At 43.7% G+C, this 21626-nt stretch overlaps 1 protein-coding gene and 1 long non-coding RNA gene across 3 annotated transcripts in view; one reads left to right on the forward strand and one right to left on the reverse strand.

Moving 5' to 3' along the window:
* The window catches only part of LOC136582269 (uncharacterized), a 42416-nt gene extending 31105 nt beyond the window's left edge, over positions 1-11311 (reverse strand). For both annotated transcript variants that reach the window (XR_010787164.1, XR_010787163.1), the window contains exons 1-2: positions 11136-11311; positions 5831-5944 (exon numbers count right to left, since the gene is read on the reverse strand). This is a non-coding gene — a long non-coding RNA (uncharacterized lncRNA). The remainder of the gene's footprint in view (positions 1-5830; positions 5945-11135) is intronic.
* Positions 3142-21626, forward strand: part of SLC7A1 (solute carrier family 7 member 1) — a 47276-nt gene continuing 28791 nt past the window's right edge. The window contains exon 1 of the mRNA XM_066583160.1: positions 3142-3239. The gene's annotated coding sequence lies outside the window, so the exon portion shown is untranslated. The remainder of the gene's footprint in view (positions 3240-21626) is intronic.

Here is a 21626-nt window from a genome sequence, read left to right on the forward strand (position 1 = left end):
GCGCATTCTGGCCGGTCAGTTTTACGCTGACCGGAAAAGACAGGTCTGGTCTAGTTTAGCAGTGGCTCTGCTAAACTCCCTCCCCCTCTTCGCCCCTTGCCGGCTGCCAGCAATAGGAGGGGGAAGGACGAGGCAGCTAATTAACACACTAGCTCTGCTAAACTCCCGCCCCCTCCCTTTGCTGGCAGTCAACAAGGGGTAGATAGGGAGCGGGACTTTAGCACACTAGCTCCTATCCTGCCCCCTCCCTTTACCGGCAGCTGGCAAGGGGTGAAGAGGGGAAGGGAAGGGGGAGGAAGTTTAGCTGAGCTAAACTCTTCCCCCCCTCCTAACGGTATTTCAGGCTGCGGCGTACAGACGCCGCAGCCCAGCCATCTGAATGGGTGTTGAAACGGGATATGCAGCCGCAACTTGGTTGTGGCTGCCTCTCATTCATGTGATTTTTGGCCATGATGCGGCTACGACACGGGCGGCTGAAAATCGCAGTGCCCATGTGAAGGAGCCCTCAGGCTTTATTCACACGAGCGTATATACGCAGCTATTTAACCACGTAAATATGCTGGGCCAGTTGAATGAATGCCTTGAATCCAATGCATTCTTCCTGATGGCCGGTGTATTTACGTGGTTAAATAGCTGCGTGTATACGCTCGTGTGAATAAAGTTTCATTTGGTGGGGAATTAACAGCGGAAATCTAATACATAAAACATAAAATCTGTTTGTTTGTGTCGTCTACACATCCACAGTTCTGGTCTGATTTGAATGAAATTTTGCATGAGCGTTCTTCAGCACCCGGCGACGAATAATGGCGTAATTAAAAATTGAAAACTCACAGACTTCCCCTGTAATTTTTGTTGCCAACAGCTACCAATCACGACTGAGCTTTCATTTCTTATACTACTGCCAATGGGTAAAATACCAATGCGGAATTCTGATGCAGAAATGAGCATTTCCACATCAAGAAGTGACATGTCACTTCTTCACGCAGATCCACATGGAAAGAGATTGGAAATTCTACATGCTGATTTTGCCCACTGACAGGGCTACATACGTGTGTGGATCTGCAGTAAAACCCTCAGCTAAATAGTTGTGGGCTTCTGCCACAGTTTTCCAGGTGGTTTCTGCTTGGAAAATTCTACTGTGTGAACGCGCTCTAATGGTGCGTTCACATGAGTGGAATATTTCCATAATACGCACCAGAAGACTTGGAAAATTCTGCACCAAAACCGTAGCCTCTTTACAGATTTTCATGTGGACTTGAAAATAGCTTAAAGGGGTTCTGTCAGTAAAATAAAAAAAAGTATTATCACCTGCATCCTGCCCTGCATCCCTGTAGAGTGTAAGCTGTAAAAAGAAAAGAATGAAAAAAACAAAGTAAACTCACCTAATCATGTTGTTCTTCCCTCCGCTGTTTACCTGGCGTGTGAGGGGTCGGCTCCAGTGGATCCTGCGAGCTCTCATTGATCTGGCCGTGTTTATCCTCTGCCGTCCTCGGAGAGCCCATGGTGAGTGCACAAGCTTGCCGGTCAACTCTCTGAGGACGGCAGAGGTTGGATGCGGCCAGGCCAATCAGTGGGTGACGTGTCGACCACTGACCCGGGCGGCAGGAATTGCCACCCAGTATGGTCGGAGCAGGGGCGGAAGCTGGAACTTTGCCAGCTTCTGCCCTGCGATCAGACGGCTGCTGGAGGGAAAGAAGAAGAGCAGCAGCCTCCCGGTGACCGGCCCTGTAAGGCACAGGTGAGTATAAATTTTTTGTTTCTGACAGAACCCCTTTAAGGGTATGTTCACATGGTGGAATTTTTCACCACAGTTTTTGACACAGATCATGTCAATGGGCAAAATCTGCTTACTGAATTCTGATGTGGAAAATCGCACTTCCACATAAAGAAGTGAGGTCACTTATTGATGTGTAAAGACAATATTCCATGTCGGAATCCTGCACACGGATTTTGAACCATTGGCGGGGCAAGTTCTGCGTGTGGATCCATGCAAAAGTGTAAAAAAGATGCAAATTTTACAGGCGGAATTTATGCTGAAAATTCTGTTGTGAATTCCTCTGTATAAACATACCCTTAGGGCTCCTTGACACTGGTGATCACGATATCGCCGTGAGACAATCGCAATTTTTGTTCATGAGATGTTTAAGCGACCGCAACGCTTTTTCTTGCAAAAACATCGCTGCCACTTGCAATATTCTCACGTGATTTTGCTGCCATTTTTTTAAGGGGAAAGTCAAAAGGACTTTCTAATGTTAAAAATGCATAGGATCGCACAAAAAAAAGCAAGTTTGTGCTTTGCGATGCGATAAAATGGAGGCTCCATAGGGAAACATGGGAGATTTAAAAAATGCAAAACGCCTAAAAGACATGCTGTGATTGTTTTATCGGAACATCGCATAAGTGAAAACATCACATATGTAAAGGAAACCATTGAAAATCACTGGCTTCATAATTCTTTATTTTCCCTCACTCTCACATCGCATGAAAATCGCACCATTTTATCGCCAGTGTGAAGGCGCCTTTTGGCCGAGTACACATGCGATTTCCCTGGCATCACTTCAGGGAACTAGCGGCAGGTGTTTCTCACCGTTTTTAATGGGAAACCTTGCATCACACTCTCATGCCGTGCGATGTTTTTTCCGGCTCCATTGAAAACAAGGGGCAATGCGTTCTGAGGGAACGCCCAAAGATCGGACACGCTGCGGTTTTTTTTCCCGTGAAAAAGGGCCGCTTATGTATATGACCCCATTCAGAAAAATACACTTCATATTTGTGCAAGATTTTCTGGCCAGTGTGAAGGCGCCCTTATACTGCCAGCAATGCCACAGGTAGACAGGTGGGTTTGATGCAGAATCCTGCAGCAGCGGATTATCGGCTGGTGATGTGTATGGCAGAAAGATTCTGCTGCTGTGAAAGCACCAAACTCCTTTAGATTGTTCTCACTGCTGTAGGAGGACCACATGTCACCTCTCCAGCAGTGAGGGGGTTACATCAGACATGAGCCATCACTAACAGCCTGGGGGTCCTGCTGGTGTGGATCACCTCCAGCCTGTAGACCACCCCGGGGATTGAAGTGACCACCACTTACTACTAGCCGGGTGTGTAAGGAGGAGGGAAGGAGGAAGGAGGGGGAGCGGCTGATGTAATAATACAAGGAGTGGCGAGAGCCGGTAACATCAAGCACGCTTTGCCCACTGCTGAGACTGCCGACCTTGTGCGAGGAGGGAACACCCGGCCCGGTGAGTACCGCCTGCAGACCTCGGCGTGCTGCTATGTATCATCAGTACCGCTACAATGTATCAGTCTATAGGATGTGCCAGTGCACAGAGCGGGGATACAATGTATCTATATATAGCATGTACCAGTCTACAGATACAATGTATCATTTCATCGCATCACGTGGTCTCTTGGCAGGCTTTTCCTTCCTGAGAGTTCTCCATATGGCTATTTCTGAGTTTCCTATAGAGACCCTCGGATGTGGCTGCTCACACTACATCAGTGTCTCCTTATGGCAAGCACATGGCAGCCTCCCTCCTCCATGTTACAATGGGGCACATGGCTGCCATAAACTCTGTAGTAGTGCTGGGGTCATAGACTTCTATAGGGGTGTATAGCATATTGTATGAATGGTACATGACATGAGTGTTTGACGTGTGAAATATTCGCGCTTAATCCGGTTCCTTCCCGCACATTATAGCATGATGCAATATTTATAGATGGTGGATACAGCCCGCCCATCCCCCTCCCACCCCCTTTATGGGCATGAATGGTGTGACATCTGCTCGCCTTGTATTAGCAGCCCAGTGTGACCTTGTATAAGGTGATTGGGTTCACCTGAATATTTCTACATAGGTACTTTATATATTGTCTCTTAGGTGTGCAGCTGCTCAGATAATCCCATATTGCAATGGCTTCCTGTACTGTCATCTGCAGCTCCACCTCCCTCCACGTCAAAACTCACTACATTTCCGTCTATGGTGCCTGCTTGGTGGAGCACGTTGTGCTTGTTAAGTTTGATGTAAACTTAGGGGGAAGCAAGAAGGAACAGCTCTCCTTGTAGAGGGGTGTAAGCCAGCTAGCCAGGAGCAGCAGACCAGCTGCTATTGTGTATCGGGCTTGTGTTGTGCTGGCTGTCAAGCTGACATTGTATCATATGGTGTTATACATTTATATAGAGGAGTCATCTAGGACGACTACTGTTTACTAATAGAACTGTCTGAGCTTCCTATAGCTGTATACATCTTCTGAAGCTATTCTCCCTGCACCCCCTGAGCTCAGACCACCATAACTGGAAAATGAACAGTTTTCTGCAAGCCATGCACAATCCACTTTTGGTGCTGCCCTCATATTAAAGGGGTTTTAACTGAAGTGTCTATGACTACTGATGTAGTGACACAAATTAATCAGTTTAATTAAGCTTTATGGCAATGATGCTACTGGATGCACAGACCTGTATGGTGGTATGTGGGTCCCCACTATGGAGCAAAGACACTCCTTGTGCTGTGACTTTAAAAGCCTTGATTTTTAGTGTTTTCTAGAGGAGACTAGCTCTGTAACATGGCATTTTTGGAGGTGTACAAGATAGTGTGAGCCCACAGAATTCATATGGGTACCATGTTTGCGATTTGTGTTACAGTATCTGCATCCTGACTACCGCAGTGTGCATGAAGACTAACAGTATGTAGACAGGTAGTAGAAATTCTGCAAATTTGTGACAGCGGCACTGGCTACATAAAATATAAGTCAGAGTTTTACCGTAACAGCAGTGTGGATGATGACATTACAAGAAATCTTATCCGCGCAGGACAGAAGAAATGGGCAGTGGAAATGTATTTGCGGCACAGATTTTAAATCCACAATTTATGCTGTTGTTTAAAGCGTGGATGTCACTTCTTCAAATGAGGGGTGTTTGTGTCGAAATCTACAACAAAATCCATGTGTTACATGTTCATTTTGACGTGGATTTTGTCAGGTTTGCGCTCTGTATTGGTGTAGCCTTAGTGATAGGTTAGGTGCGCACTTGTGTAAATTAAAAAAAAAACAAAAAACGTTCTCTTTCATGTTTGCTGCTCCATGTGGCCTCTATATTCAGTCCGTGTGGCAGGTTGGTTGTTTGTTTTTTCTGTATATGCCATTATGTTTTTCAGTTCTGCAAAAAAAAAAAAAAAAACTAAACAAGCCCAATTCTATTTTTCTGCATCTTTAAAAGGGAAACTGACCACACACTGATGGTATCCATGTGATGCCTGTTTTTTTTTTTTCTGTTTCTCTCCCCGTTGACTTCAATAGATGTGTCTATCCACAATATGGATCAAAATAGTGCAGGTGATTAGTTTTTTCATGCAGTCCATGTCTGCTTGAAAGAACTCTGTAGCGTGTTGTACCATAGAATAGTACTGGTCCCTATGTAGTCTGCTTTTTAAACAGACTACATACACAATTTTTTTTTCCCTTCTCATTTGTTTTGGAGGCCTTAGGCCACTCTCACACATCCGTATTTACCTCGGCATTTTGAACCCTGCAGTAATCGCAATATACTGCTCCCATTGACTTTAATGGGGAGTGTGTCGTGATTTTCAAATGCTGTCTGCTCTATTTTCACGCGTTTAGCATACTTCGTCTCCCATTACAATGATGAGGTGCGCTAAAACCCGCTGTCAGAGGCAGGAACCTGCGTCCGAAAATAGCTGTAAAATCGTGGCATGTGTGTAAGTGGCCTTAGATTCACACGCTGGCATTTTTTCAATGACAACCAACAGCAAAAGTCAAAAAGTCTTGGAAAAACCTCATCCTCATAGTGTACAATAAAAACAATTCTCAAACCCATCACCTCTTTAGACAATTCTTAGGCTGCTTTCACATCTGCGTCCGGGGTTCCATTTTCCTTTTTCTTCCGGAATGGTGTGCCGAATCTGCGACTGAACCTCGGAACGGCCTTACTCTGCTGCATCACAAATGTTTTCAAAGTTAATGCATTGAATTGTGTGATATGTGCAACTAAAACACTTCTACAGATGCAAGAGTGTATAGAAAGTAAGCATAGTTGCATGACAGCCACCTCTTGTGCCCCAAGTTGCACAGCATTCTTGTGCCAGGTATTGCATAGTACCACAAGCTGAATAGCTTTATGGCTTATGGAAGCAAGGGGAGAAAACCTATCCTAATGGTTGTTGGACTCATCAATACATTATACTAGACACCAATGCTATCGATGTGTTCTTTAAAAGGTGCATTTTTTTTTTAAACTGCATCACAACTGCAACAACTTGATGACAAAAAAATGCATGCGGTGAACTGTGTGTGGATTTTTTGTTTTTTGAGGACATCAAGACCGTATTCTGGCTGGACAGTGTCCTTACTTTTGTAGGATGGAGTCATGCAGAGGGAATGGAAAAGAACTTGTCACTGATTTGTTTCAGTGGTGCTGAGTTACCGCTTGAGTCACTGTCCTCCCTGTCATTCCCTCCTGGGTCATGATGACCCACACTTGCTGCCAAGCATACCTAATGGCATATTTGAACTCGCCTGCAATACCTGGCTGATATTTGCCCAGCAAAGGGTAACCTTTTCTTATGTGTATGACCTGTCATCCAAACCCTGTGATGAAAGCCTGACATAAAGGAAGACAAATAGTTGTATCCAAGGCGTGTTCTCATTATAATCATGCAGTTGCTGATATGGCAGATTTAGTTCTGGCTAACCAGTTTTGTACTCGGAAGTCCTCCTTTGCGGTGTGCATGAAGTAGTTGTGTCAAACTGTTATGTAATTGTAACACGTTGAATTATGAAATGCGTTAATCCCCATATTATAATTTCCAACTTGATACAGGAATGTTTTGCCTTGTGTTTCTACACGGTTGACCTGATACGTGTGTTTGGCTTCTATTGTAGGCATTGTTCTTGACAACAATGTATACTCCATCACAGAAGATCTCCAAGGTCACCCTGTGCTGGTCACACCTGCAATTCATAGTGACAGTGCTACTACACTGTAAATGTGTTGCTATTTGTTGGCCTTCACCTTGGAGAGTTGTTGAGTATAAACGGAGAGCTTGTGAGTTGCCCTTAAGGCCTCATGCACACAAGGCAAATTGAGCAGCAGATTCTGCGCTTGTCAGCAGGCGCGGGCGATCCGCTACCCAATGTGCCCATTGATGTGTGTGGAGATTCCTCTCTCCACGCAGACCAGCGGTTTTTATTTGCGGCTGCAATGTGCTGAAATAAAGTCGCAGCATGCTCTATTTTTCGAGCGGATACGCAGGTACAGCTTACATTGAAGTCAATGGAAGCCGTCCCTCCTGCAGCACTTCTGCAATGAGAATCGCAGAAGTGTCACGGATCCGCGTCATCGGCACCGGGGAGCTGGCGGGATTTCCCACACGGAATCTGTGCGTGCCCTTGTGCACGAGGAAGTCTTGCTGGGACTTCTTATCTAGCAATTGCACAAAACAAATTTTAAAAAGTTCTAAAAAAATTCCTGCACTCATAAGAAGGGTGTTAAATTCAAATGTCCATTTCCATTGTATAAAACAGTGGTGGCAAACCTATGGCACGCGTGTCAGAGGCGGCACGCAGAGCCCTCCCTGCTGGCACAGGCTGCCATTGGCTGTTCACCACGTCAGTGAATACCGGCGGTTCCCCTGCTGGCAATCACTCGCTGCTAGCAGCGCTGATCCCGGCGCACACTGTGATGTCAGTGTGCAGCCAGGATCCTCCTCCCACCTCTCCTGACATCTCCTCTTAGGTTCTGCGAGAGCAGGGGAGAAGGTGTCTGGCAGCACACTGTCGTCACAGTGCGCGCTTGGGATCAGCGCCGAGCAGAGGAGCAGCGCCGCTTCCATAAACTCTCCAAGGTGAAGGCCAACAAATACCAACACGTTTACACAGTGTAGTAGCACTGTCACTATGAATTGCAGGTGTGACCAGCACAGGGTGACCTTGGAGATCTTCTGTGATGGAGTATACATTGTTGTCAAGAACAATGCCTACAATAGAAGCCAAACACACGTATCGGGTCAACCGTGTAGAAACACAATGCAAAACATCCCTGTATCAAGTTGGAAATTATAATATGGGGATTAACGCATTTCATAATTCAACATGTTACAATAAACAGCAGGAAGGGTAAGGTATCTGAGGGGGGCACTATTACTAGTGAGGGCCACTGTGAGACGTCATTACACGTGGCGGAAATGGCAGAATATCCTCATCCGGAAATTTCCGTGGCAAATTCTGCAGCATCTCCACATTTCAAAACTGCACGCTGTCTATTTTGAAACAGCCCTGTACTTTTTAGAATACAGTTAAAATCATGCATTGTTATAAGCCCCGCCCCCTGACATGTAGGCACTTTGCAATAAATAAGTAGGTTTTGGGTTGTAGTTTGGGCACTTGGTCTCTAAAAGGTTTGCCATCACTGGTATAAAACAAGGAGAAAAATCTTACTTTGAAAGAGGGGGTATGGGATAATATACAGAAACCCCCTCCTAGTAGTAGTAACCCAGATTGTGGTATTAGACAAATATGAAGGAGGTCGAGTCTTCATGATGGGTCTTCTCATTTGTTTCAAACAAGACATACACATTAACAATATAGTGCAGCTGGCAACGCGTTTCTGTGTTTCTTAAGCCTTGATTTTAGCATTTCCCTTATGAGCGCAGGAACTTTTTAAAATTTGTCTTGTTCTTTACACCTAAGTACTCCTTTTAAGGAGTTCTCTGGAGTTCATGTGGCTCTCCTTTGTGGAATGGATGCCTAAGGCATAAGAGGGCATTAATAAGATATGAAGAGCAGGACTACAGGTGTGGCACCTGGTTATCCCACTTAACACTGGGTCCAGGTGTTCACCCCAGGTAAGTACTGAACATTTCTTTTTTTTTTATACTATATATTTTCAGTTTTTTCCTCTGAGGCGCTATCCTAACTATATTAACGATTGAGAGATTTGGTTACCTACAGACAATGAATTGCATCCAACAAACTTTCTGAATATAGAAAATTAAGATTTAGCTTTTTTTTTTTTAAATGCAAACTTGTGTAGAAATGATCACATATTTTGAGCCTTAAAGGTGGTTTTCCCACTAAAGACATTCATGCTCTATCTATCGGTTCCAACTTTTTGACCCCAGTGATCCTGAATACTCCATGTGAATAGAATAGCAATGTCTGTATGTGAGAAGCAGCATGCACTTTTACCACAAACTTGGTCGGAAGCAAACAGCTGATGCACGCTCCAAGTAGATCCCGACCACGGATCCAATCTTCAAGCACTTCCAAAGAAAGTAGGAGCAGCAGCAGACTGGTGCAACAGTAGAAATTCACATCCTCAGAGCACAGAGGATGCCTCTTTATTAGATTCCACTGAGAAACATAGACAACGTTTTGGCTGGACATCCAGCCTTGAAAAAGGCTGGGTGTCCAGCCAAAACGTTGTCTGTTTCTCAGTGGAATCTAATAGAGGAATAGAATAGCAATGCACACGTGGTGTGGCCATCATTCCATTCACTTCTGTGGGACAGGGGAAGATGGCCAAGCCATTGCCACTTGTCAGCCATTGGCATTTATCAGTGTGGTTTATTGGCACAATTTGCTTCTGTTGTGCGCACTGGTATACATAAAGAGGGGGCTCTATAGCAAAAAATCAGAATGGGTGTCTTATTAGGATGCTGTATTTTGGCACCCAGGACAAAAGGATCTGACGTTTGTTTTCTACTTCCTTCCTAGGAGGGTGTATTCACATGGGTGAGTTTCATCCGATAACAATATGGATAGAATTTGTGCATATAAATAAACATTTATTTTTAACATTTCACATGAGCAATTTTTTTTTCTTGCAGCAATGCTGTGATTGAAAAATCGCTGCATGTCCTATTTCTGGTCAATTATCCATTATTTTCTATGTGATTGATTTATTTATTTATTTTTTTAAATAAAACACATTGCACATGTGAGTGGGATGTGCCTTTTTTTTTCCATGCGCAAAAATGCATCATGCTTGTGCAACAGCCGAGCAGTGACACAAGGAATGTACCTTGGTACAGGTGGCAGGAAGGCCTGTTTTGTCACGGTGACACCAGTACTCCAACTGGACCCTTGGGGTTGAAATGACGATGATATAAATTAGTCGAGTCGAGTAGTAGATTAGTAATCTGGGAGTACGCAGATTTACTGACTTTGGTATTTTGCAGTATAATTGAATTCACAATTTTCCACAGAGGTACTTTAAACAGGTACACACAGATAGTAGGCAGGCAATTGAACACTGAGAAATACAGTAACCTTCAACTTGATTAGGACCTGACTTCAACGCTCTCTCCTTTACTTAACTGAACTGACTTGACAATCTTCCCACTAGTTGATCTAGCTGAAGGATTGATTTGAGTTTAGTGAAGTGTAGTTGAAGCAGAGGGCAAAGTAGACTGTAAGGCTAATCCTGGCTTTGAGTTCACCGGGTAGCTATGACTCACTGTTAGTAGAAGGCTGACCTCAGAAAGGCTCTCCTCCCCTCTGCTATGGGATGCCAAGGGAGCGGGTTCACACCACATTCGACCTTGGGAGAAAAAGTGCTGTACTGCTGACTTACTTCTGTATGAGTACCTCCTCCTCTCCGACACGACTAACAGCAACCTCTCCTCTCTCACACCTGGCTGAGTCCGCCTAACTGCTTACTTCTCCCTTTTATCTCCTCTGTTTCTCTTCTGCACTTTCTGAACTCCTCCCACTCTTGCATAGGGACTAGTGTTATGACTTTCCTGCTCTTGGACTCTGCACCAGTGAGATTGAAGCTGACTATAAGCCAATAGGACACCAGCTGACATCAGAGCTAAGCTCTAGGCTTAGTGGAAAGAAGGCGAGAAACAAGGTCTCTCCTGCAGATGGCACCTCTATGTCCATGGACAGCACATAGACAGGACAAGTGTTGGTGTGTGTGTTCTGTAGGACCCGCTGGGCCACTACACTCGCACCCATAGTCTCAAGTTTTAGAGAGCGATAACTGTTTGTTTGAGAAATGCGGAGAGATATCGTGCTTGCCTCTGTGAATGCACCCTGACTCTTAAAGGGGTTTTCTGGTCACAAAGTCACTTTTTATCTAAGCCTATTATATAGCAATTAATTCAATAAGGTCCTTCAAATACCTTTCAGCTTGTTTTTTCATGTCTTTCTGCTGTTGCATGCTGCTGCAGCCTCGGTCCTTGTTTGTTTGTCGTGCTCAGCCTCAGCAACGTCACTTCCTTCTACTTTCCTCTTCCGTTCCCATGAGCCCTCGGGCTCCTCTGCCAGCACTAAAAATGCCCACAGTATGCCCCCTCCTCTCCAGAGCTCTACGCCCCTTCCTTCACCATCTCTCTTGGGCTTCACAGGGAGGGCCGGCAGTCACTTGCAGCGTCTCGGCCTGTATGTTATCTCGGTCCTGCAGTACCTACCTCTGTAACCCCCAGCCAGCATGGAAGGAATTCTCAGCCACAAGCAGCAGAGAATAGACACTTCACAGCTGCTATCTGCCAGTATCTAAATGCTTAAGGTTGAGCCAGCTATCACAATGCAGCAGGGGCTCATACACACGGGTGTACGCGAGCTGCGCCTGACGCTCTTGGACGCAACTCATCACACGAACACTCTTCCGTGTACTGCGTGAGATATTGCATTTCCAATTGATATGTGAGCCCTAAAGCTGCTATTACAGAGCAGCATTTCTACTCTGCAGAACTCAGGGGGAGAAATGCTGACAGCAGCCGGCACCTAGACTTGTCATAGTGACTGAACTGAAGTGCCAGCTGCAATCAGAGGACTTCCACCTGCATTTTCTATGTGCTCATAGGGTTTGCTCTCGTGGCAGATTCCACTTCTGGATTTTCCACATTGAATCTGCCTATAAGAAAGCTGCATAAATCCACCGCTATGCCACATATTTCTGCTGCACATTTAGCCCTGTCATTGGGTAAAATCTGTGTGCGACATTCTGACACAATTCCTCACAGTTCCACTCGAAGTGGTGACATGCCACTTCTTAACCGTGATGCGCTCTATATATTGAGCAGGTATACTAGAAAGTCTCAGTCCCCAAAGAGAAGGTTCTCTTTTGAATCCCATTTACAGTTTATGTAACTATGTAAGATACATACAAAGTTGAATAACTTTTATTAATGGTGAGTTACAGAATGTCTTCTAGGCATCCAGAGCTGCATTAACTATTCTGCAGGTTGTGAGCTCACATTAACGGCATTCCCTGCTTGCACAGAGCTTCCTTTGGTGATTTGCATTCTGAGCTGTTCTTTATACCAGGAACTGTACAGTAATCTGACATTGGAAAACTCTCCAAGAATGCAGCTCTCAAAAGAACATTGTAATAATGAAGCCCATCGTTACACTGTTGACTCATTCCAGTAACTATGCGCAGTACGTGAGCTTAAATGGTGTTTAAAAGAAAACGTAAGAAATATCTCTATTGCGCCCTCATGATCTATTTTTTTTTCAAAAGAGAGGTATACTTCAAATACGGATTCTCAAAGTTTCCAAAGTAGTGCTGAAAATGGTTGATACAATCCATACATCCCTTGGGTGCATCAGTATTGGGCTTGTAGAACTTGCTTTGGTGATTCAATAACACTTAGGATACCTGTCAATTTATGCCTCTTCCCCCCCCCCCCCCTTTATAGGTGCTAAGTGGTCATTTGCCTTTTGGCCTATGGGCATCTTGAGTTTGGAAAAGCCAAACTAGAATTGATGGTTAAGAGACTAATTGTTGCACAGGAAGATGCAGAATTTGCCATCCTGTAGATCTGCACCAACATATGCGAGTATCAATGTAGATTTTAATGCAGAATAGGAAATTTTCAACTCTGTATCAAAATCTGCACATTACGTATGTGGAATTTGGTGTTGAATTTTGCATAGGATGGGAAATTCTACAGCATTCTGTGGAACAGTTCTGCTTCTTGCAGGCACATAAAAACCATGTTGCTGTTATTGGGGCTTGGAAAAAAAAAAAATTTAAACATGCCATGAACTTCATGCATTGTTTCTTACAAGCATTTTTAGGCCAGTTCCATTAAAAAGGACCTTTGACACGGAACATGCTGTGAAATTTGCACCAAAATCCACATGTCTAAATCGGATTTTGGCTTGCCAAATTGTCAGCAGAATTAGGCCACTTTCAATTCTGCATCAAATGCACGTTGGCGTAACGTGGCATTTGCTTCTTGTCTGGATTGGGCAGTCTGAATAGATCTGAGAGTGGTCCTAATATTTGCCCTTGGGTATATTCCCCTAGACAGGCAGTGTGTGGTCAAGAACCACGTGTTGGAGAATGCACAACTTTTGCCAAGAATTACCACAGTTTTGATATGCAGTTTTTACCCACATAGTTTATATAGGTGAAACGCAACGAATATACCTGCCTGAAATGTAATCGGGGAAGATCTTACTCAGACTGACCACCCTTTTGTGCGAACAATGAACCTGTTGAGTAGCTTTTACAACATGTAGCAGGATCAAAATCAGCACGACAGACTTTAAAAAGCAGGTATGCCCTTCTCTTGTGACATTTATATTACGTGCGTTCATAGGAAAGGTAATAGGATTAGTGTGTCTATAGACATAGTCAAATAATCGCTCCCATAGAAGAATGGTCCACTGTTCTTCGTACCTCTTGGCCGGTACATGCTCTTCCCTTATTTTATAGCTTCAGAAATGACCTATTTTGCTTCCTCGACAGAAATCGGGCACTTGTCAGTGAATTAAAGTATTATGCTTACGGCTCTTTTAAAGATTCCTCTGCCTACTGGTTTTCAGTAGGCTCACGTGTGAGCACAAACCACATCCCTTCGATGAAGCAAACCAAATGTATGTATGCATGCAGGTAATTTGTACGGGATCTACATGCATCTCTTGCAAAATCATAAAGGTTTTCTTTTTACTGATCTATGTGTCAATTATATGAGCAGACTTCTATTCAGGCTACAGTGAAGGAAGCGGCTCTCTCTCCCCCTCTCTCAGCAAGTCCCAGCAGCTGCATGCAACCAAGCAATGCAACACATCCTAATCTAAATAATCTGGAGCATGTGATATGTAATCTGCAAACAATGTGTGTGTATAATATATATATATATATGTGTATATATATATATATATGTATGTATGTTGTATCTCCCTGGAGGAATTCATTTGTATACCCTTCATTACTGTTTCTGTAGAATGAACTATGATTCTTTTTTTTGCCACTACAGAGGTCGGAGCAGAGACTTCTGCTGATTCTGCTCTGACCCCTGTGAAAATGTGCATCCACCAACAGCGCGGAATCAGCTGGTCAGTCAAGGTCGACAGACCCTGGCCGATCAACTATTGATGACCCATCCTGGGGATAGGTCATTAATAGTATTTTCCTTGGAAAACCCCTTTAAAATTGAGGTACATTCTTGAATATATAAAAGCGAAGAGCACCAAGAGAATGAGACATTGAAGAACAGCGAGCTGCGCGGCTGCTGCAACTGGTTCCATACTATATGATGACAGCCACCATCCCAGGACTGCTTTCTACTGGTCCATCTATATTTGTTGTCTTTCTGTAACTTGCAGGAAATCTTGTAGGCTTTGCTTCTGTGACGCTTTCTTCCCTCCGCTCCAGTCCTTTCTGGGTTTAGTGTCCCTTTTTAACGATTCTTCTCCAGCAATTCTAAGCATGAAGATAACAGCTGCTTCTATTATCTGGGATATTCACAGCTGCATTCATACCAGCCAGATCCAGGCATGTTTATGTTTCCTATCAGAGGACGATAATGCGTATAAATGACTCCGCTGTACATAAGGTTATTACAGGGCTAGAACTTTATTTACTTACACCAAAGTCAACTTCAGTGCTGCAGGAAGACTTCTCTCTGCGTAACCAGTAACATGGAATAACCCGAAGTAAATAGAAATGGGCAGCACCTGTCGTTTTCTGGTTTGCTCCGTTATTTCAGGCACAAAACTAGATCATTTTATGTTGGCACCTGAGTCCACTACACCTGCGTAGGTGGATAAGTGTCTCTTACTACTTTTCGTGCTACTTTTTGTGACCTTATACATATTAGCTGACATTAACGCTCCCATAATGCATTGTTTTGAGGGGACGTCTATAGCTTTTAACATGACACAGAAGCTTTGGGATGAGACCAAGTCATTAGTTATAAAAGTTTACAACTGTGATTCTTGCAGAGTAAGGTTCCTTTAAAGGAGTTGCGTCAAGAGCAAAACCCCTATTCATATGCCCTCTTTCAGCCTATGAATGTTATAGAATCATAGAATGGTAGAGTTGGAAGGGACCTCCAGGGTCATCGGGTCCAACCCCCTGCTCAGTGCAGGATTTACTAAATCATCCCAGATGTGCCCGGTCCCCCTCTATGACCCAGAGTAGAAAGCCTTTTAGAAAAATAAGCTCCCATTCTAGCAGGCAATCTGCCATTCTGGTATTACAGGATGGCACTTCTTGTATTACTACACTTCCACTGCAGTGGACGCTGCAGGAGATATGAGGAGCTAGCCATGGCTTTCCTAAGAAGATCTGCTGCTTGCCGGAGGTTCTGAGCGTGGGTCCCTGGGTGATCATTTGTTTGCCCCAGGTTCTGTATTCTAGGATGATTTGCGTATCTTGGTAAATAGTACGGCCAGGCTATATCGGGATCCTGCAGTGACTCAGTCCTAACTGTATTGAAAACTTTGGTCAACAGAATTTTTCAATCTAAAATCTTACCAGTGTTTTCATAAGATCCAAAAAGTGTATAAAGCTGATTTCAACCTTTTATTATAATTGAACACTTTTTCTCGAACAGCTGTATATTTTTCATGATTTTGTAATCAATGGAGTTTGGAAAAACCTTGCTGGTACAAGAGCCAACCTACGATAAGCCGATCATGGAATATTCCACTACTTGTATTCTGTTGCTCTGTGGCACCACTGCAGGAGAAATGAAGAATTACGGGCCGTCCAATTAATGGGTAGCAAAGCTCTGGTTCTCTAGAGCGAGAGATGGTCTTTGTAGCTAGTCCGCAACTCGATAAGTGAGGGTCCTGAATACAGTTCTCAGAATTTGTTAACCTGAAGGCAATTCTGTTTTTATCCATACCATCTTCCACTATGTGGAACTGGAAGAAATACAGCGGGATATATATTCAATATATAGGAACAAATTTGCACTGTTTTATATACCACCTAGTGGCACATATTGGCTGAACTCGACAAGAAACTAGTGTCCTGCCATATGGCTTCATATTGCATACCATAGTATGGATAGATGTATGCATGAGAACTAATAATTGGTAGGAAGGTGAATGTAACAATACTTGGCAGGTGAATGTGTGCTTTGCTTGTTTTCGAATGCGTTTTGCCTTCTAACACTGAACCATAGCAGATTAAATAATTCTGTGTTGCATCATCTATGAGCAATGTACGGTGTCACTTGTCAAAGTGCTACCTAAATCCTCACAAGCGCTCAATGGCAATTAGTAACTTTAGTGTGATTATGTTATCATTCTTCAGGCTACATCTTTAGTGCCGGATTGGATTTGATTCATCAAAGTACAAAGCCATAATGACTCTGGGCCGTGGTACAGGCTCCATGATGATGGTAGCCATGTAGTAATACACTTTATATATTGTTATAGGACAAATCAGATTTCCCATTCAGGGGTCTGGAGAAGCAGAGTTCAATCTACTGTTGTGGTGACTGAAGACCACCGCAGTGCAATCTGTGGCTATTGCAAAACTACAATTTCCAATGGACATGCTGCTGGTTATAGTTTAATAGCAACTTTACAGTGGGTGTCACCCCCCCCCCCCCCAACCACCTTTCAATAATCCAATATACAGTATGCATATGCTTGAGGGGATTCAAAGAAGAGCGACTAAACTAATACATGGAATGACGGGACTGGAATACCCAGAGAGGCTATCCAAATTGGGACTATTTACTCTAGAAAAAAGAAGGTTAAGAGGCGACCAAATAACCATGTATAAGTACATGAGGGGACAACACATGGATCTCTCCCGCGATCTGTTTACACCCAGGACCACGACAGTAAGAAGAGGACATCCGCTACGATTAGAGGAAAGTAGGTTTCATCACCAAAACAGAAAAGGGTTCTTTACTGTAAGAGCAGTTAGACTGTGGAACTCTCTACCGGAGGAAGTGGTGATGGCAAAATCCATAGAGGAGTTTAAAAGGGGACTTGATGTCTTTCTGGAGAAGGATATTACAGGATATAAATATTAGGTTAAGTGTCAATCCAGGTATACAGGCAGGTAGGAACTATTAGGGGTTGATCCAGGGAACAGTCTGATTGCCATTAGGGAGTCGGGAAGGACTGTGGCAGAAGTCCGCGGCATTCTATCCCATTGCTTTCAATGGGATCGGCACTGCTGCTGATCCCATTGAAAGCAATGGTTTCTGCCAAGCCCCGCAATATGATTATCGGGGAAGGGCTTGAAATATAAGCCCTTCCCTGGATAATCAGCAATAAGTGTAAAAAAAAATTTTTAAAAATGGAGCACCGAAGAGGTGAGTAGACGCGTCCTGCGGCTGGCTCCCGTGCACTGCTATTAAGCTCTTTCAGCAGGCGGGGATTTAAAAATCTCCGCCTCCTGAAAGGGCTGTGCTGATTGGCTGCTATTGGCTGAGCTCTCAGCTAGTGCTTAGCGATTGGCTGAGCGCTCAGCCAATGACACATAGCCCTTAGTGCTATTCATTCATGAATAGCACTATCTTAGCTATTCTGATTGAAGCCTGTGCAGCTCTGATGTTGGGAGTTGTTCAGCAGGGTATTCTTACTATATATTGCCAGCTGCTTTGTTGTAGGGGCCTCTTTGGCATGTCACATACTGCAGTACTGGCTCTAGCCAGCAAATGGTGTCATTGTATAATGGCAGAAAGAGAGAGCCCCCTGGGAAACCCTGAATTCAACAAAGGGTTAAAGCCCTGCGGATAGTAAAATTATGGCGGGGCTTTATCCCTCTTGCCTCTCTGCAATGAATCGGAGGCAGAACAGGCTGTCAGCTGTTAGTAACAGCTGATAACCCTGAGGTTGGCAGGAGGAGCACTGTGCACTCTGAAAGTGGAAGTGTCTTTTCCACTTCGGGAGTCGGGGGTGACCGCTGGGATTCCCTGCTACAGCAGAGATGCAGGGTCGTACTAGACCCTGGCCAGCTCTGCCAGTAACTAATGTCACTACAGGGGTTGTTTTCCCCTGAAACTGGGGCTCCTATGGATGCCCCAGCTACAGTGGGAAAGTGTCAAAAAAAAACGTGAATGTCCCCCAGAAGGTCTTGCATGACGTCATGGGGGGCATAAATGGTAAAAAAAAACTGTTACATAAATAAGAAAAACCCAAAATGACAGAATTAAAGCAATATATACATAAGAAAGGGAAAAAACCCCAAACCGTCACTATAAGCGCCCTGTAATCCAAAACAACACACATTATATATCAAAATGCCCGAGACAAATAGAGGAACCCGTTCCCTTACTTTTTTTTAGCTTTTTACTCCCAATAAAACTAAACGGAAAAAAGTCAGTGAAAAAGATATTTTAAAAATCGCCCTATATGTCACGGAAAAAAATACGGCAAAAATAATTTTGGTGGTGAAGGGGGAAAAAAAATAGGGCAGTTAAACCACCACATGGGTAAAATCCCTAAAGGGTATGGTCCTTTAGGTACAAAACAGCCTGGTCCTTAAGGGGTTAAAAATATTGAAATGGCGTTCTTTATGTAAAATATATGAAAAGAGAATTGCAAATCTATTTTGATTTGCCTATGGAGTGGAAATGTGTGGATAGATGGAGATGGTTCTTAAAATATGTACCAAATACCGGCAAATGATGTCTAGCCATTAGAGATGAGCGAGCGTACTCGCTAAGACAAACTACTCGAGCGAGTAGTGCCTTATGCGAGTACCTGCCCGCTCGTCTCTAAAGATTTGGGGGGCGTGTGCCTCTGTATGTAATTGATCCTTTTTGTCAGAGGCATAATGTAGGTTGCTGAGACTTCCCAAATGTATTCTTCAGACGGTTGCCACTGCATAGGCATACATAAGCCATTGACTTAAGTTGTAGAAGGTGTTTAAGCCTCCCCCCCATGTAGGAATGTATAGCAGCCTACGCTTTCCTATACTGCGAAGAGAAGTTACGCCGACGCACACCACCCTGTTGGTGTCCATCAGGTGAAAGAGCCCTATAATTACACTTGGCATTATACGCCTTGAGCTTTTCCCAGTGTAAATGTGAAATGGCGATGTGCACAAAGCCTTAGTTGTACGCACACACGTCCTCCTGAAAACAACCTCGGCAATGAATGTCAATGACTACATTTAATGCTGAAGGTGTAGCCTATACATTTTCCTTAATATATGGAGCTCAGTAATCGGTGTTTGTCGGCCTTCAAGCTCGTTGTCTCTTCACATGGCAGTAGCTTCCCGGGTTAATGAGTGTGACGGTGGCCATGGCGTATGACTTATTAAGCGTATAATCTCCTAATGAGACCAGTTGTTTCCACGTAGTTGTTTACATACTATGGATACTCTGTACTGGGATGACTTCAGTTTTCCCACCACTAAATATAGATGGCAATCAGAGCAGGTTAATCTGTGATTAGTGTCACTCGTATATGTGACGTCGGCTCTGATTAATACGACGTGGTGTAAGCTGCATCGCGGCAATGAACAGGTTGGCGAGAGGAGACCTGTTCAGGTTCCGTTATAAATGGAAGCTGCGTGAAATGACATTGTATAAAGAAAAAAATGCTAGTAATGATGACCTCTGTGTGACTAACATTCAAAACAAGTAGTTATATTGGAGATGATTTCTTGGTAATTGCCCTATGGAGGGGTAAATCTAAAACTAGACCTTTTCTACTGCTTCTTGTCATGGTATGTCCTAGCAGATCAGCAAGTGTAGTTTTTGCAAGAGGGGAGAGGCATGCAGCACTAACAGTAGAAGGGTAGGCACTGCGGCGCCTCTTGGCGTACTGAATAGCAGTATTCTCCCTCTCTGGTAGTCTACCACTAGCTAGTTGTATGAACAGATTACTAAAGTTCATCTCTCTGGAAATGTGAACCTATCCAGTAATAAGAATAGCGTATAGTTAAAAGTAGTTTCCAACCAAACCGGTCAATTTTACTTTATGCATATTATAAGCATTGTGTCCTTTTTGTTTATCCTATATACTAGTCATGGTTGGGCTACTATTGGAGCAGGAAAGCCTGTAGTGAAGGATACCTGTGTCCTTTTGAAGATGTTCGTGGTCTGTTATTACCTATGGGCAAAAGCACAGCAAACTATACTGTGGACTCGCCATGATAGACTGAATCTACTTAAAGTTCAGTACCTTTTTATAAAGAACTTGTGTAGTATATCTCCTAATGATTCTGGATTTACAGAGTTCAATTGACAATTTTGCAAGCTTCAGAGTTGAACCCAGCTCTACAGTAGCACTGGGGCAGCTCACTCCTCACAAGGCTCCCTACAAAAACTCCTGAGTCACACCTGCCTTTTATACTTAGCCCTTCAGCCAATCATGGGGCAGCTCACCCCCTCTTACTCCATAGCAGCAAAGTTAGAGGGTCAAAAAAAGGCATGTGACTTCTCTGAAGGTTCTAGAAGCAACATACATAAAACCAGCAATAATATACATAGATGGATATGCAAGACTATTTAACCCTTTGTTACTGGAATTGTAATCTGCAGAATTGTGAATGAGACCGGCTGTAACACAGGATGAGTACAAGATAAGTTGTACAAAGTTATAGAAACTCAACTTTTTATGTAGGCTACTGAAATGAAGGCTACATTGTGTCCAATTGTCAATAGATATTTTTATAGAAGGGTAAAAAGTCATGTTCTATCCAGTTTTCATGACACTAACATTACAACCTAGGAGAAGATCTGCTCGTTTTCTAAATTCACAGTCTATTCTAATTTTCATTATGGACAAAATGTCTTTTGTCTCCTAAAAAAAAGAGATTTTTCTTGGCATGATCGGCAGCCCATGACATATGAAGCATTTCCAAGGTCTCTGGGGTTGCTTATGGGTATAAAGGATAAGGAGTGAGGTTTCCAGGCTCTCCAGGACATGATTGTTCCTGGGATGTATCCAGTAAGATTTTTAAGATTACAAACTCTTTGCATGTTGGAACTTACAGATCACTGGTTTCGATTTCATGTACCGCATTCTGTTACAATGTATTTCTACATAGGACTGAATCACAATTGTCTGTCTGTAGACCTTATGGTAGAGAATGTAACTAAAATGATTGTATTATCTGCAACCTGTTTCTAAGTACGACAGATACAGTAGACGGGTAGATCATGCGGGTAATGTTACAGCCGAATAGTCTGCTGGAAGCCTGTAACATGATATTTCTCCATCTTCTGCTGGTGTAGCTGTTGATGGAAATTTCTTTGTATAGCTCCACTACAAGGGTGGAACAAGCTCTGTAGGTACCCAAGGTGCTAGTTTCAGTGTACCCTTACACTTGTTCCCAGCATGCTGGTTATCAGTTGCACATTCATTTAATTGTTCTGGTATTAGTGTAGCGTACTGGAAGTATGGGTTGGCTGGGCTCGCCTACAGGTAACGCCCAGGTCATGCCCCGAGCTGGT

Source organism: Eleutherodactylus coqui, chromosome 1 (assembly GCF_035609145.1).
Source record: "Eleutherodactylus coqui strain aEleCoq1 chromosome 1, aEleCoq1.hap1, whole genome shotgun sequence".
In the NCBI taxonomy this organism is placed as follows: Eukaryota; Metazoa; Chordata; class Amphibia; order Anura; family Eleutherodactylidae; genus Eleutherodactylus; species Eleutherodactylus coqui.